Raw genomic sequence first — 14,702 nt, forward strand, 5'->3', positions numbered from 1 at the left:
AGGTGTGAGATACTGGGTCTTGGTTCTGGTCAGCAAAATTACAACAGAATGTGGAACATATACAGTGACAGGATGTCCCATGACAATATTCTCACTCTGTTCTAGACTGACGCAGGTAGCAGCTACTGCTTTCAAGCATCCGGGCAATCCAGCAGCCACCGGATCTAGAGTGGCTGAGAAATAGGCTACAGGACGTCTGACCAGCCCATGCTCTTGGGTCAGGACCGAGAGCGCACAATTTTCTCTGGTGTCACAGAACAGTTCAAAACGCTTGGAATAATCTGGCATACCTAATGCAGGAGCGGTACACAGACAATTTCTCAGTGTCATCCACGTGTTCATGCTTTCATTGTCCCAACTGACTGGGTCTTCCACTCCTTTCTTGGTCATTTTTATCAAAGGCTTAGCTAGAGTTGCGAATCCCACAATCCATTGCCTGCAGTACCCCACAACTCCTAAAAACATTCTCACCTCTTTCTGTGTTCGGGGTAGGTCCATTGCTTTGATTATTTTGATCTTTCTGTGGTGACTTTTCGGATCCCTTTCTCTATCTGGTGCCCCAGATATTTTACTGAGTTTTTGCAAAACTGTAATTTGTCAGGGGATACTTTATGTCCTCCCTTTCCTAGGTGATTCAGCAAGGCGATGGTGTCGGTGACACAGTCAGTTTGGGTTTTAGATGCCACTAAAAGGTCATCTATGTATTGCACCAAAACAGACTCTCTTGGCAGGACCAGAGATTCAAGGCATTTCTTTAGTATCTGGTTGAAAATCGATGGACTTTCAGTGTACCCTTGAGGGACGCGAATCCAGACATAGATATGGCTGTCAAATTCAAAACTAAAAAGGAACTTGCTTTCCGGATGCAATGGGATGGAAAAGAATGCATGACACAAGTCAATGACAGTGAACCATTCTGCATTCCAAGGAATCTGATATAGGATCACTGCAGGGTTGGGCACAATGGGACAGCAAGGTACAACAATTTGGTTTACCTTGCGCAGGTCCTGCACTACTCGGTACTTTCCGCTAGGCTTTTTAATCCCAATGATGGGTGAATTGCAGGGACTGCTCATTACTTCTTCTATGATTTCTGCTTCTAGCAGCCTGGTAATTTCAACTGCGACTCCTGCCTTTACTTCTGCACTCATTTTGTACTGTCTCGTTTTAGGATACACTGCATTTGTTTTTATTGCTATTTTAACTGGGTCCACATTTGCCATTAAGCCTACATCTTTTCCCGTGAAATCCCACACTTCAGGTACTACTCTTAACTGGAGTTCTTCAGGTAAGTCTTCAATGGATAGGGTTTTAATGTCAGTGTCAGGTCTTACTAACATCAGTTTATATAAACCATCTTCATCGGGGGTCTGAATTTCAACACCCTTTGGGGTGCAAAAGATGGTGCAGCGCATTTTGCACAACAAATCACGTCCTAACAGGTTCACAGGACTGGAATCGCATACCACAAATCTGTGCATTTCTTTAAAGTTTCCTATGGAGATTTCCATAGGCTCAGTTACTGGAGTACTTATTATTTGATTGGAGACACCCACTACTTGGATTTCTTCTCCCGAGAGGGGTAGGTTTGGAACATCCACTGTTCTCACCGTGGACCGGGTAGCACCAGTGTCCAACAGAAAGGTGACGTCTTTACCTTCAACCTTTCCTTCAATGTATGGTCCAGTCTGGTCTACCGGTAAGGAGGCGCCAAGTACGCACTCCTTGTCCTCCCCTCTCAGGCCCCGTCAATCTTGTTCATCATAGAGGAATGTATCGTTCAACAAGTACTGCGGAATTGCTGCATTTCTCTCATTCTCTCCTTCCCATATTTCCGCCCTTTCATTCTGCTGACCCTGATTCTTATAATTCTGTCTAGGAGCGCGAGGTACTGGAGGTAGCTTTACCTGTTGCTGGTTCCTTTTCGTCCCCTCTTTCTGCACCTGTGGATTTAAACCATTTACAGGGGCATTACCGGCCTGCAGGTGTGGACACTCGTCTCTCCAATGCCCTATCTGGCCACACCCGTGGCAGGGGAATTTCTTCATAGCCTCTTCCCGACTCATTTTAACCCGGGGCTTCCCACCTCCCCCGGCGTTGGTATTCTGGGTATTATTATTAGAATTCAATTTACTTAACTGTTTTTCTTGTTGTTCTGCCAATTTCACTTGTGCCCACGTTACTTTTTCCTTGAGGGCTTTCTTTTTATTTTCTATTTCATCTTCACAGTACTTGGCGTATTTTAGAACATCATGTATGGGCTTTCCCTGCCAACTGATTTTATTGTCTCGAATCCATTGTGATATTTCAGGCCTTAATCCTAGCACAAATCTGTAACTGAAATGGGTCATGTCTTTCATGTCCACATTATCGATTCCACTGTAAGTTTTAAACACTTGCTGCAACCTTTCATAAAAGGAATGGACAGACTCGTCTCGTTCTTGGGTAGTCCTATCTATTCTGGTCCAATCGGTTTCCTTTGCGGGCACCTTTTTCTTGAGGTACTGAATGACTTGCTCATACTTCCTCATTACTTCAGGTGCAGGAGCTCCGGTCTTTTCGTCTCTTGCATATTCCTCACTAGGCCAATTAATTTCAATTTTGCAGTCGGTCCACAAATCTACAGGGACCACAATGTCGAAAAACCCATCCAGGTCTTTCAGAAGACATTTCTGAACTTTTATGAAGCGTTCAACCTGTCTGTACCAATCAACTGGTTTCTCTCGTAATTTCGGGAAGTCATTAGTAAATGACACAATATCCTGTCGGGACCAAGGGACATGGACATACTTTCCCCCCGGGACCTCTCTCATGGGACACAATTTTTCTGCGGGAGTTACATCTTTCAGCTCATATTCTGAAGCCTGGGATTTTGCCCTGCTGTCTTCCTTTTTCTTTGCCCACCGGGTTCTCCATTTCCCCACATCCCCCCATTTCTGCAAGAGTTTTAATAATTCTTTTATCTGGATCTGTTTTCCTCCCATATTCAAGCTTTCTAAGTCTTTGTCCGAAAAATCTACTCTGTAAGGCTTCTGAAGGATTTTGGAGCGACTGACATCTATTCCCATTTCCGTGGCTGTGTCCATCAGTCTCTCATGGAGCAATCTAGCGTTTCGGGTAAGGTTTTTACTGATGAACAGTAATTCTTCTTCGCTGAAGGAGTTTAAACGGTCTAATCCTACATTTCCAGCCATCATCTCTTCTATTTCTATTCTCAGTTTATAGATCTCTAATGGTCTAGGTTGGGGAGTGGTCTCTTTCTCTAATTCTTTGGTCCATCTGTCTAATTCTTCCGGGGATACCACTGTGGCACTTCTAACCCCAGACGTACTTTCAATCAGAACCTCTTTTGCCCTACTCTGACTTTTCGCCCCCGACATGCTAGTTCTCGGTTCCCTAATGGGCATATCCATCAGGACCACTGATTCACATTCACTTTCTTGATCGTCATCTATGAATACTTCCTTTCTCGGGGTGGGATACTAGGAGTAGGCATGATTGGGGAGATAACAGGAGGACGAGGACTAGCCAGGTTATCCCTATAAAGAGGAATAGCAGGTCCAATGGTCACTGGGATAGTCAGAGAATCGGGATGGGGATGTATCTGTGCTATGGTCCGGACTAAATCGTCTCGCTGCTTAGTCAGGGCTTCCCTCTCTTGTTCTCGCAAAGCCTTTTCTGCTGAATTGTCATGTAATACTTGGGGAACCAAGGGAGGGTAAATACTTGGGGCAGTCGGAGTAATCAATCGAGGTGGGCCTTCCCCAAACGGCTGATAATTCGGGACCGTGGTTTTAGGTCTGCAAAACCCATCCCCTTCACTGGTCTTACTGTCTGTACCCGTCCCATCTGTTTCACTATCCCTTCGACATCTGGGATATTTGGCAAACGGGTTTGGTGAACTTAAAGGCTCGGACTCTGCTACATAGGGAGGTGGGTTTTTCATCAACAAATCTTCTAGGTGCTCATCTTCCGAGTCCCCTACAGGCATTAAGTGATGGGTTTTCTCTTTACTTTTTCCTTTCCCTTGTTCTAATACCCCCATCATTGGAAACAAACCCTCCACCATCATGCTTTGTCTCCAATGTTTCATTTTCTGCTCTTTGGTTTCTCTATGGACCCTCAGATACCATTTGCTCACTCCCTTGTCCATCCGGGGTCTATCTCTTTCCAAAGCCTCAATTTCCCACTCTTCTAAGGCTTCGTACTGGGTTAATCTGGGTCTGGGATGCAATTCATTCATGCGGGTCCTTAAGTTAAACAGGATCCTACCATTAAAGGTACCATCAATAGGAAACGCTAGGACTCCGTCATCTGCAGTATATTTTGCCCAATTCTCTAGCCATACACAGGTATGATACCCTTTTTCAAACATCATGAAAGAAGCAGGAGTATTCGGCGGAGGAATGATCACACCCTCCCTTGTTCTAATGGGTTTGTCTGTTTTGAAGAAATTCTTTACCTTGTCGGCAAATGACATTTTTCTCTTTATTCCATACATCATGTGCGGTCTACCTCGTATAATCTGTTCCTTATAGAAGCCTGAGTTCTGAGGGTTAGGTAGGAACTCAGGATACCACATATGCCTTTCCAGGCTTGCTTCTAACTCGATCTGGTTAATTTTGTTTACCTTTGTACTTCCAATGTCAGCGCGACTCTTATTTTGTAGGAACCAATCAACACCGAAAATACAAAAATCCTTGTCCAATGGGTGCGCGGCCTTTCGCGAGCCCAAGTCTCACGCTCCGGCACTCACCCCTCCCTTACAAATTCGGCTTCACTACACACCCGCTGCTCTGACCAATACCAGCGCGGCACGGAGTGACGTCAGAGCGGCTTTCCGACCGACTCCCTCCTTCACAAGGTAACGGAAACTTTTAACTTTTCCTAAAGTGCGAATATAAAACTTAGTTACTAACACAGAACGTCTGCCACTGTGTCTGAGTGTTCTAAATAGATAGAAAAACTTCCTCTCACTACAAGTAAACCACTTCTGTCTACTTTTCATTCACTCTGGATAGACTTCTTTGCCTAACCTCACACACGAGTGATATAGAACCCGTTATTCTTCTGACTCATCCACTTCAGTCAGGGATATATACTGAGCCAGGATTTCACCAGCGGACTATTTTACTTACCAGTCAAGCCTCGGAGACCCTATTACTCCTCCCACATGTGACCCTTTCTAGGTGATATCACAAGGGAAGCTTTATACAAAGGACTCGTGGCTATCAGTTATACAGATGCAAAAAGATCCTAATTAGTGCTTCCAGGTATTCTTAACCCTACACTAATGACTCTAAACAAGTGACCTTTCCAGCTAAACGGATTCTACTCACCGTCAGCTATATACTTCCCCGGGGATTCGGACTACACTGAACGCTTACAAACAGTTCTTTGGTAATACGACATGTAACACTTATAGCAGCAATGCAAAATCATATACATTTACATATAAATCCTTAAAACATTGCAAAATATTTGAACCAATACAGTAGAAAATCAGCAGCACATTTTATTTTCACGGTTTGTTTATCAACTATCCTATCTACCTATCATAACTAGTCCTAACCATCACCTCTGCTACCAGAAAATTACTGATAGAGCGCGCAGGTCACCCGGGTCACTATTTTACCAAATTTTCCCACGCACTGGGCCCTGACGTGAGTATAACCAAGACTGAGTTTTGGTTGAACCGGGTGATTTTCTTGCACGCCACTATGAGTAATTCAGGGGTGACTCTTACACCACTTGCTATTCATGTACCTGACTTACCACAGGCACATTACTCCCAAGGGATCAGGAGCTAGCAGTGGACAGGTGACAGGCTTCCTGGGAAAGAAAAATACTTTATAAACCCAAATACATTGTCCACACTGTAATCGATAAAATAACCACAGACACCTGATATGTTTAAGAGTTTTATCTAAAGATTTCAAAGTGAATATGCCAAGATAAGCAAGATACAAAATAACACATCAAGCATTAGAATCACAACCAAAATATAACTGTGAATTAGAGCAAGGACCATTTGAGCATATGGGAACACTATGGGATCTGAGCATTTAGGGAACACGCTATTCAGCACAAGTTTAAACTAGGGCGAGGGACATGAATAGAATCTTGAATGAATATTTTAAGCTAGGCTACTCAAGCTATTCTTATTAGATTCACTGCAACCATGCTAAAGGGAAGGGAAAAAACAGGAACATACTAAAATATAACAGTCAGTAATTTCCTACAGGGGGGAGAGAAGTGGAACAAGTCTAATAATCAATTTCATATAACTTGCATTTCAAGGTGATAGAGCAATATAACGGCAAGAGTGCTTTATTAAGGAGAAGGCGAAAAAGAGAGTGAGAGAGAAAGAGAGAGAATTGCAAACCCACTAAGTAATATTTACCTAATTAGGAATGAGGACTAACCCTGGCCACAGGTCAGTTTGGAAGGACGGGGACAAGAACCCTCAGAAAAGGAATGCCAGAATGCGAGCAGGTACAGCTCACGGCGGTCAGGACAGGATACCCCTCAGGTTTGGGACAGGACTGGGCTCACCAAGGTACGACCAACTCCCACAGTTTCAGAAGCAACGCCTGCGTTACCCCTTCTGCAAGTAATCCGCCAGTAACCCCGATTGGGTTTTCGAATTTCCCCAGCAAACTGCTTCGCCAGCACTTAGACTATTTCCACCCCTAGGAGTTTGTGGAAAGCAGGGACAGAGTGCTCCGCAGCACTCTAGTATGAGCACCTATAGAGATCGTAGGGTCAGTGACAGGTCTGCTACTCGGACAAGTCGGACAATTTTCCTAAGCTAAACTAGGGCAGATATACTGTTTGGGGACCCTTAGACCACCCACTAATGTTGCAAGTGACAATTCCCCACATTACGATTGGTCAGGAGAGGTGATGTGATCATTGTCACCTCCTAGAATTCAGTGTTCCCATCATACATAATAATTTTTCCTACCCGCCCCTTGGGTTCACGTTCCCAGGCATAAGAATACAGCAAGACAGTATAGTTCATAGCAGGTAGCAACAGTATTGCTTCTTCTCAAGGTAAGATTTGGTCTCTCAGAGAAGTTTCTCAGGCGCATTGGGCTTCAGGAGCCAGCTGGCTTGTTTTAGCTTCTGCGCAGTGAGTTTTCTCCCAGGTCACGTGGCGGGGTTCAGAGGAGCTTCTAACATGGCGTAGCTTAAGCACTCCCAGCCCCCAGAGACGCGATACATGAAAAGTAAGCGAAAACAAATTAGAATCATACATAAAAATGATCACACTGTATACCGTGATAGAAATTAACACACCCCTTATTTTATAACGCCTATAGTATTAAAGTTTAGTGCGAAAAGATAGATAGGCAAAAGCAGCGGGAGCAAGCATAGAGCGTGATGAGAGACAAGCGGCCATTTTTGCATCATTGCGCATGAGCAAACAATCCCTCCAAAATGCGAGTGCGTCACATCACGTGGGTATGACCGACGCATTCGCAGACTGGATTTCTGCGAAGCAGCCATTTCCTTAGTGCAAGCATTGTGAGGATGAAAAGACACACAGGCAAGCCTCTTGGGGACACCCGCGTGTGGGGAAAAATACTAAATAAATGTCGAACAGTTGGATTAATATGGTTATACGTTAGGCGAGGTTCATGAGTGCGAGCAAGTCGCTTCTCGTGCAAATCCTTGCTCCATCACCTCTACATGCCTTTATACCAAGCGATTCATGGCGGGGTCCCCACCGATGCAGGATCCTGGATCCTGGATGTGACAGTGGCAGTGGCATCAATCTTGTGGTGCTCCCACTGCCACCATCGTAATCAGGCAGGAGGACCAACGCGATGGCAGCAGTCAGACTGCCGTACACTGGTATGGCTGTCCCAGGGCCATCATACTCATAATTAGGCCCTTAGGCATAATTCAGAATACTTTCCAGCATATATTGGTGTGATCTACAAGAGATCTACCTCAGTGCATTCTGCCGAGTTTCAAATATTCACAGAGGGTATGATGTGTGGTATGATCCCGGAGAATTGTCCAGCAATATTTTGCAATTAGTGTTAGAACATGATGATTGAAAGTTATCTGTTGGCCATCTGCTTACTAACCTATCTGGAAAAAGTAAAATTTGGTTATTCAATCAGTAGTAGACATTAACAGCCAGATTCATGAAAGACCCGTTTTGCGAGTCTTTAATAGCGATTCATAAGGAATCGCTATTACAGGCTCGCAAAATGGGATTCATGTAGGAATCGCAAAATTAAATGCGATTCCTGCACATTCCTTATTTGCGATTAGCAAATTGCTAATCGCAAATAAGGAATAACTCCCCATTCATTCCTATGGGCTAATCGCAAATGAGATAGCAATTTGAAGGGTGCCAGGGGTGTCCAAAGGACCCCCTGTAGCACCCCTTAAATGCACATTGAAACAGTTGTTGCGCACACACATGTCCAAAGGACATGTGTGTGTGTAACATGCAACTTAGAAAAATGCTTTTAAAAGCATTTTTCTAAGTTTTCGCTATTTACCACGAGGTTTGACCTCGCGGTAAATAGCGGCCCAAAATTGCGAATTCGCAATTTTTAAATGTTTCAAGAATAGCATTTAAGGAATCTCTAACAGAGATTCCTTAAATGCTATTCCTCGCAAATTTGCGAGTTCTTAAATAGCGAATTTTGCATTTGGGATGATGAATCCCAAATGCAAAAATTGCACTCGCAAAGGGCCAGATTCTCAGAATCTGGCCCTTTGCGAGCGCAATTAAGCTTGATGAATCAGGCTGTATGGGCCAGATGTACGAACATCTCATTTTGCGAGTCTCTAATTGTGAAGTTGTGCGACTCATAATTTGAGACTCGCAAAATTAAATGTAATAATGTGTCTCAGACACAGTAGCAATTCCCAATGGGGTTCGCAATTAATCTGCCTCATCACTACTTATTAGGCAGGTCGCAATTCATGACCCATTGGGAATGAGCACTAACACAGGAATGGTGGCCTGCTAGGGATAGCAGACCACCATGTGTGTGTTTGTTGTTAAATAAACTACTTTTTTTTCAAATGCAGGCCGTTTCCCTTAAAGGAAAACGGGATGCATTTCCAAAAGAAAAATGAAAAGTACCTGTTTCTTTTTTTAAGGGTATGCAGTGGTCCATGTGACCATTTCCTGCTCTTACATTTTTTTTGCCATTTCCAAAGGGCAAGGTGAGCCCTGAGGACCCCTTCACATTAGCGACTGTCTTACCACCCGTTGCAAAACAATTACACTGAGTACTGTGGCTCGCTATTAGGAAGGGACACCCTTGACATGCCCATTCCAAATAACGACTCGCAAACCCTATTTTGCGAGTCGGTAGTAGGGTACCAACTCACAAATGTGGCTTTGTACATTGCAAAATGCTTTTTTTCTGGTCGCAAACTTACCTTAACATACCTTACTCCTGGAAATGTCATAGTAAATCAGAAGAAAGTCAAAAGTAAGCTAAGCAGAGAAACTTTGTGTATAGAGCTCTAAATTGTCATCTTGTAAAGACAACAAGTTTTTGGAAAGTTGATGTTTTCAATCAATATTTTTCTTCAAACCATGATTGCCAGTGAGGCCAGTATGTTTGGATGTTTCCTTATGCAATTGCTGTACTCCGGTTTGTGAAGTGGGAATTACTTGCACTACTCAAATATATCTTAAATCTTAATTGGTTAAGCAGCTGTCTAAGGTCGTCCACCCAAAACAGAGTCCACTTACATTTGGTGAAATGGAAGCATATCGGGGGTAGCCCCCTTCATGTAAAAGGCGACTGCCTTTAGAACCTAGGGGCTCATTACAATGGCGGAAGGTCCTGCCACTGGCAGCCGATCGGTGGAGCCACCAGCCACCTTACTGCTGTTTTCCCCCTGCCATATTATGATGGCAGGTGGAATCATTGGGTATGTGTGGTGGAAGTAAAGACCGTCTGTCACGGTTCTGACAGAAATATAGTCCAATATTGAGGGTGTGCCCTTCAGGCACCACCGTAAGGATTATGATATCCCTATCCTCCATTTGTTTTGCGGTGGACACACCGCAGCAAAACAAATGGCGGGAATGGATTTGGGGCCCCGTAGCAGGCCCTCCTTAATCCCTAGGACCGGGTCAAGGGCACTGGGGGGCACCTATGGTGCCCCCCTACGTATTCCTGCACCATGTGGCACGCACCACATAGTGCCTGCCACGTGGTGCATGGATATGCAAGCGCCTTCAATTTTGCATTGTGGCTGGGGCTGTTCAACACATCCCCGCCACAATGCAAAATATAGATGATGCGACCGCCATGGTGGTGGTCGCATCGTAATTCGGATTCTGGGGAGGCCGCCTCATGGGTGGCTGGTCCCAAATCCGAAACGATGGTGGACGGACAGAAGTCTCTCCGCCATCGTAATGATCCCCTTAATTCCATCACTCCTGCTTCAAGTGGCTTTGTGCAACTCAGCAAATTTCTGAAAACACACCTGTTCCGACACATGATCACTAGACTAGTGATGCTTGCAATGAAATTGACCTGAAGAGACCTTATTAGCGCCTCAAAAATAAACAAAATAAATTCAAAATAAATAAAATACAATTTGCACAATCACTGCATTAACTTGAAATGCTAAGTACTACCTAAAAGTTACACATTAACAAATGAGGGTTTTGGACTCTTTCAATAATTCAACAGATTTATTTTTAATGTTTTAGAATACAACTCTAATCCAGTATTTTAGGCTCAGGCAATGCATATGTTTGCTACAGAATGTGGTTTAATAATTTCAGATGCTAATGTTTGAACAGAATAAGCTTTGTTTGGGCGCTCACCAGCATCAGAGTAAGAGAGTTTTCCACTATGGGAATTCATGGTGATATTTTGGGGGTAGACACCTATTATTTTAGTCGTGTACAGCATAAGTACATTTACGTCAGATCTTGCTCAGATTTTCAAGGTATCCAATGTCAAATTGTACCAATTTACAGGTGTATTCTATGTAAATTTAACTCATGTTGACATCATGTAATCTGACCTGGTCCTCATATTTTTGCCCCCCTACAATCTCAGTCTTTAGGAACCTGCTTCTGAATTACATTTCAACCCGGATCCTAGCTACGTTTACCCTTTTCTGAAGCAATTTTATTTTTGTTGTCGGAATAAAGGTTACTCTGATGCTCAGCAGGCCTATGGAGTTAGTTCTGGTGGGCCAGTTGACAGAAAGTCTTCACACATAGCTTAGAAAGAGAGAATTTCATTACCAGCCACAGACCAGCTGATCAGTCCTGGGGCTGGGTTGCTGCATCAAAGAACTCATAAAGGAGGCTAAATCCTCGAGCTCTCTGTAAATTACTATTGGAGCCCGCGGCTGAAGCGCGCCTTTTGCGAGGAGCCTGGCGGAGAGGAAGGCAGCCGCTTTTCAGCCTTCATCAAGAAGTAATGAAAGCGCTAATTTTAGCCATGGAAAAGCTTCAGGTATTCGGTGGGCGTCTGGGAAATTGAACCTTGTTCCAATGTTGTTCAGCAACTTCATTAAACTTATTGCTTGCTGGGATTGTCTTTCCCAGCAGTAGCTACAGACAAATAACTTTTGCTTTGAAAGCTATGTCAGGAGTATTTTCTTTCTACTCAGGGCTACAGATCCACTCACCCATGCAGCAGCAGGCGCTGCTGGGAGCTCGGCACAGTTAATGCATTCAGTGGGGCTGAAATCCCAGGGAGCAAGAAGGGATTGGGGTGCTGAACGCAAGAGGTATTTATTGTCAAAGGATAGACAAGGTCTTTACATTCTTCAGGAGGCAACACAAGACATACAAACAATAAAGTATAGGGAAAAAGTAAACATTCAATACACTTTAAAAAGAATTAGCAAACATATATTTATATTAAATATGAATGTGATTTAATTATAAGTGTAGGTAATTAGGTTACTGGTTGAGGGGGTGAAACCCTACTCACGCATCAACAAAATTTTTTGAACACATCCAACCCCAAATTAACCTATGCTTAACCCTCTGGTAGGTTGGCACAAAAGCAGGTAGGATTAATTTTAGAGGCAATGTCTTACGCATTCATGCACACTCAAACAGTACTAAATTGAAAACCAACACAAGAAATCTTCCACACAATTTAAAAAAAATATACATTTTAATAAATAATTTGAGACCAAAACAACAAAAATCCAGTAAGTAGAACCAGACATATGCAACTTTAAAGTTTCGGGTAAGTATTGGGCATAAAATCTCAAAACACCATTCTCAGTCATTTGGTCATGCTATTCCGAGGAAAAGTCACAAGTTCAGGCCGAGGGCGATGAAGCATGGACCGTGTACAGGACTGAATGTAGTCTGCTAAGAAATTAGTTTGTGGGCCTGAGCCTCAAGATGCAAAGTTCTTGTTTTGAGATGTGCAGGCCAGGGTCAAGGTATGAATCGAAAAGGAGCAGGGATGCAAGATCTGAGGTCGAGATGTGTCGAGCACAGTCGTGTGACCATTGAAAAGAGTTGTGGTGCGAGATCCTGTGCCATCATCGAGGGATCCAGTGGGGCAGAGAAATGAGATGGGATATGCTGGGCCAAAATCGGCGTTGGGCTGCGTCGGCTTCCAATAAGCTGTTGTGCCTGTGCGGATTTGTGATGAGTTTCGCCCACATCAATGACGAGCTACGTCACTCTGGGCCGGAGTCAATTGTGAGCTGTGTCATGCTGCCTTATTTTACTGTGGGTTTGAACAGTGGTCCAGCCGAATGACCCTTGGAAATTTACTGGAGTTCTGGGTCAACAAAAGCAGGCTGGACTCATCATGGCAGCGCACAGCAGCAGAAGAGTCTTGGTGCACCAACGGCAGGCCTTTGGCTGCAAAGCCCAAGCAGGCCAGCAGGGCAGACTTGACAGCTAGGCAATCCATCCTGGCTACAAATCCAGAGGTGATCTTAAAAGTTGGATCTGAGGGTTACTGCTTATACCTGATGCCCACTTTGAAGTGGGAGAAGCTTCTAGAGTCCTCCCCTACATAGATGTCTAGAAAACAAAATCCTGCCTCCCTGCTCTGGCCCCAGCTTGTCTGGAGGCACAAAAGATTAGTGTAAACACATGTGTCAGTGTGCTGAGGCAGAGTCTGTGTGATGTTCAAGGGTGGTAGGTGACAGCTATGCCCCTATCAAGACAGAGATGGCCCATTCTGCCAACACCTATTCCCCCTTTGTCTCCCTGTCTGTGAGAAAAACAGAAAGGCCAACTGACAGTTATATTTAGTGATGTGACCCAGTCGTCAGGCTGCAGGCACCAAATGAATGGGACAAGCAATTGCCAACTTTTTAAAAGTAGCATTTTCCGAATTGTGACTTAAAATCCGAAATTCTCATTAAAGAGATTTTTACATTACATTTCTTTAGACACCAAACTCAATACTCCTATCCGCTCCTAATCACTTTATATATTATAAAATACAGTTTGTGAATAAAGCCAATAGTCTTTTGAAATGTAGTAGCAGTGTCCAGGGGGATGACAGCTGGGCTTCATTTCTAGGGTTCGTTCAATTGCCTGTAGGAGATGGGATCTCTCTGTGTTAACTCAGTGGCGTAGCAAGATCAGGTGGTACCCGGTGTGGAAAATTTATTGTCACCCCCATTTTGTCAAGCCAGGGGATGACACGTGTCATCATTCGGGGGGGGGGGTTGACAAAATGGCAAAAATATATGTTTAAAACACATATTGTTGCCATTTTGTCACCCCCCTCAGTGATGACGGGGCGGCCCGCACCCACCGCACCCCCCTTCCTTCGCCCCTGTGTTAACTTACTTACCCAGAGATCGGTCTCCAGGATTTAGTTGAGTCACAGATCCTGCCATGTGTGCCACAGAGAGCCAGATTTTGCAGGTAGATGGGCCCTATGTTCTAGCAGGCATTGTTGATTGTGCAAAGGACCTTGTACTTTAACCTCAATTCGACTGACATTTAGTGGAGTGCTTTTACGGTGGGGTTGAGGCATGGTCAGATTGGTCGCTTACCCCATCAGGCATTTCCCTGTGGGCAGGGGGCTGTTTTTTTATGTTAAATGTTACCACCTCAGGCTCTAGTACCCCTTGGTTTATGGCAGCAAGTAGAAGGAGGGTAAAAGAAGAATGAAAGAGAGAGAAAGAGAGAGAGAGAGTGAGGGGAAAAGAGACAGAGAGGGGAGGGATGAGCGTAAACTGAAAGAGAGAAGAAGGTAGTTGGACTGGCATGAACAATAGCTGTTTTTGGCTTTCAGTCCAGCCCTGCTTTTAATGTTAGTTTCGAGAAGTTTTGTTCCTGCAGATATAGCATGAGATCATTGACATGACTTCACCCAAGAAAAGATAACACCCAATAAAATGTAGGTGCTATACTTTAGCTTTTCTTTCACTGGTTCAAATATTTTCTTGACTGCACAATTGGTATTTACAATTAGTCATCTTATGCTTTAATGTGCTCTAAAATGGACTGTGCAGTGCTGTGGCTTGTACTTTTTCTATTTTGATAACGACATTGGTTGTTCATTGAGGGGAGCCACAGATACTGTGTTCTCATTTATTAATAGGGTCTTTAACACAATAAGAAGCATCAATCATTCCTGTCACAAGCATTGCCTCGTGTCTACAAGGGAGGTAGATGTCACCCTTGTTAGCTGCCATGTTGTAATATATGGTGTCAGCTGATAATTAATGACTTGCTGTATCTGCAATGTGAC

The sequence above is a fragment of the Lissotriton vulgaris genome, chromosome 5 (genome assembly GCF_964263255.1).
Source record: "Lissotriton vulgaris chromosome 5, aLisVul1.2, whole genome shotgun sequence".
Classification (NCBI taxonomy): domain Eukaryota; kingdom Metazoa; phylum Chordata; class Amphibia; order Caudata; family Salamandridae; genus Lissotriton; species Lissotriton vulgaris.